The 3,944-nt window shown below is 45.7% G+C and overlaps 1 pseudogene; it reads left to right on the top strand.

Annotated features, from left to right (window-relative positions):
• The first annotated feature begins 436 nt into the window (after positions 1–436).
• Positions 437–981, top strand: LOC121754564 (annotated as a pseudogene).
• The last annotated feature ends 2,963 nt before the right edge of the window (positions 982–3,944 follow it).

The raw sequence follows: 3,944 nt of genomic DNA, 5'->3' as shown, positions 1-3,944 counted from the left end.
CGACACGATATAATATGGGTTGACACGACACGATAACAACCCGAACCTGATATTACACGATTAAAACCTAATATTACACGATTAAACCTTAATTTTTAACCTAATTTACACAATTAAAATTCGTTTTATACTATTTAAACCTAATTTATAAGAAATTAAAACATTAAAGTAATATATATTTTTTTAAATAATAATAAAAATAATAATATTATTTCTTAATGAGTTACCCATATCCGACCCGCATCCGACCCGAACCCAACCCAACCCGAAATTATCGGGTTCTTAATGGGTCAACCCGATAAGGACACAGATCCAATAAGACTTGACCCCAACCCAATAATTTCGTGCGGATTCATGTCGGATTATCGTGTCGTGTCGAAAATTGTCAGCCCTACACTACCCCTCCCTTTATATATTCCAATTTCAACACAATCAAACACGATTACATTCTAGAGAGAGAAACATGGGCATATGCAGCTCCTGTGAATCGACATCCGTGGCCACGGCCAAGCTGATCCTCGGCGACGGGAGATTACAGGAATACCCCTATCCGGTTAAGGTCTCCTACGTATTGCAGAAGAATCCCGCCTTTTTCATCTGCAATTCCGACGAGATGGACTTCGACAACGTCGTTTCGGCTGTCAGCGACGACGACGAGCTGCAGCTCGGCCAGATCTACTTCGCGCTGCCTCTCAGTAAGCTCAGCCGCCGCCTCCAGGCGGACGAGATGGCCGCATTGGCGGTCAAGCCAGCTCGGCTCTCAGCAAGAGCGGCGGCGAGAAATGCGGATGCCGCCGGAATATTCTGGTGTTTACCAGTGAGAATGATCTGAGGCTGCCGGTGAAGGATAGTGGATCTGGGGGGAGGAGATCCGGCGGCGGACGGAGAAAGGTGTTGGAAATCATAGAAGGAATAAAAGGGATATTCTACGAAGATTGCATAAAATCAGACACGGAATTGAGAAGATTTCTAGCGGATTGATTAGGGAAATTGATTGAGGAAATCTTACCTTGTATAACATTTCCTTAGCTTATATATCATGTACCATTGTCATTGTGAAGAATATAATAGAAAATATACCTTTCTACATGGCATCAAGAGCAGGTTTAAGGCTCAGAAACAAATCATCATAGCCTAGAAAATACCCTTCTCGACCAATACAGGTGAGAATCTGTCCAAAAAAAATGTCAGAAAACAAACCCAATATTGAACCCATAGCCGAAAAAATCAGGTCAAGTAAGAGTGTCACCATAGCCTTCAAACTGAATGGCTCGAATTACTCACTGTGGGCACGATTAATGAAGGTGTCCATTGGCGGCCGAGGAGTCTACCGCCACATCTCCGGAGTACCGTCCCCACCGAAGCCAGGGGAGAGTGGTTTCACGGATTGGGAAGAGATAGACTTGATAGTCTTCTCGTGGATTATCGACAACATAGAGACAAATCTCATAGCCGACTTCGCACATCACCAAACGGCGAAGTCCCTGTGGGATACGCTCGCGGTGACGTTTGCTAGTTCATCGGACTCGTACTTAATCTACGACCTGCGAGACAAAACGAGTAAGATATTGCAAGGAGATTCAACGCTAGAAGCGTACTGGAGCCGTTTACACGGTCTATGGATCGATATCGATCGGTGTTCACACAAGACCGTGAATTGCTGCGACAAAGGAGTAGAACAATACCGAGAGATCAAATCAGAATTGCGTCTATTTAAATTTCTCACCGGACTAAACGAGAAGTATGATTGGATCCGACGAGAGATCCTCAAAGAGGATCCCTACCCCTCAGCCGACGTAGCGTATGGATGGGTGAAACGGGAGGCAGCTCGACTCAAGATCATGTCACCGGCGTCCGATTCAACATCCATTACCGTCGGAAACGAAGCATCATCGGGGGTCGGATTCGGATTTGCGGCAAGGGAGTATCGTGCACAACAGAAATAGAACCGAGGCCAGCCGACGCCGACACCACGTTCGGCCACCAACCGCCGGGGAAACAACCGGCCAGACAAGTCAAACCTCTGGTGCTCCCATTGTGGAATGCACAAACACACCAAAGAAACGTGCTTCCAATTGGTAGGGTACCCAGAGTGGTGGGAGGAAGAGAAAGCCGCCAAAGCCAAGGTAGCCGTCGGAATCAATGGCGGAGGAAGAAACCAGATTGAAGGTCTCTCGACCGGCGGAGGGAGTCAAGCCGTGACGGGATTCCAGGAGAGGAGGACCAAAGCCGGAGGTCTCTCGACTGGCGGTGGCAGCCGCAGTGAAAGCAGCGGCGACGGGAGAAAGACCGCAGAGGCGATGAGCGCCTCTGTACGGGTTGAAGACGGCGAGAATGGAGGTACTGGGCTGGGGGATGAGAACCCTAGCCCATTTAGAAACAGCTTTGCAATTAAATCCTCAACTTTTAAGAAATTTGGCATTTTACCCCATTCCGAAAATTATAAACAAAATACCCCCCAGATTCTTGATAATCCCAAAAACGACCCCATTATATGCAAAAACATGTTTTCACCCCTAGAAAATCTATCTTATGCTTTTGAGGCCCAAGAGTGTAGTATTATTAATGACACGGGATGGATCTTCGATTGTGGGGCCACCGATACTATGTCTTACGATCGGAATGATTTTCTAGAAATTCATAAGACCCAAAAATCACACATTAAGACTGCAAGCGGGGGGATAACACCAGTTGAAGGGGCGGGAACTATAGAAATTTTCCCTAATGTTCAAATTCCCAACTGCCTCTATGTTCCTAAACTGTCCCAGAAATTAATGTCAATCAGTCACGTGACGAAGAATTTAAATTGCTCTTTGCTGATGCAACCGAACTTCTGTATGTTGCAGGATATCCGGACGGGGAAGATTATTGGACGTGGCACTGAGCGTCGTGGGCTTTACTTTGTGGACGAGATTGCTCGACAAGATGGTGCGGCGATGCTTGCTCACGGGTCCACTAATCAAGATACTTGGCTCTGGCACCGTCGGATGGGCCATACCTCTCCGGGTTATTTGAAATCCTTATTTCCTAAACTCTTTGTTCCTAGAAATTTTTCATGTGAAGCCTGTGTTTTGGCCAAGAGCCACCGAAACTCTTTTAAACCAAATGATACTCGTGTTGACACTGTTTTTTCCTTGATTCACTCTGATGTGTGGGGCCCAGCCCGTAGGAACTAGTTCTGGTTTTCGATATTTTGTGTTATTTGTCGATGATTGCAGTAGAGCTACTTGGGTTTATTTCATGAAACATAAATCAGAAGTATATGATAAATTTGTGATGTTTTATAAAATGATTCAAACTCAATTTCAGACATCTATCAAAATCTTGCGATCTGACAATGGGGGGGAATTTTTAAATAGCTCCATGACAAATTTTTTCAGTGAAAATGGGTTAGTACACCAAACTTCTTGTTCTCATACACCAGAACAAAACGGGGTAGCAGAACGGAAAAATAGAATCATTCTTGAAATGACCCGAGCCCTCTTATTTGACTCTAAGGTACCCCCATCCTTCTGGCCTGAAGCTATAGCCACATCCGTTTACCTCCTTAATCGCCTTCCCACTAAAGTGCTAAACCGAAAGACCCCTCTGGATCATTTATCTACCTTAACTAAAGTCCCATCAGCCTTATCCTTACCACCTAGGACTTGCGGTTGCTCCGTCTACGTGCACGTCCCAAAACATGAAAGACATAAATTCTCCCCTTGTGCAATTAAGTGCGTTTTCTTGGGATATGGGGTTAACCATAAAGGCTATCGATGCTATGACCCCAATACCAAACGGGTCATTACCACCATGAACTGCAACTTCCTTGAGACTGAATTTTTCTACCACCTTGGGACTCAGGGGGGGAGTGTGAGACAGGGGGAGCCGTCTGTCCAAAATGACTCCCTACGGTGGTATGTGCCAAGTACCTTTGATTCGGACCCAACAGAGCAAGCTGG

The sequence above is a fragment of the Salvia splendens genome, chromosome 11, assembly GCF_004379255.2.
Source record: "Salvia splendens isolate huo1 chromosome 11, SspV2, whole genome shotgun sequence".
Lineage (NCBI taxonomy): Eukaryota > Viridiplantae > Streptophyta > Magnoliopsida > Lamiales > Lamiaceae > Salvia > Salvia splendens.
This window is presented reverse-complemented; position numbering and strand designations above follow the sequence as displayed.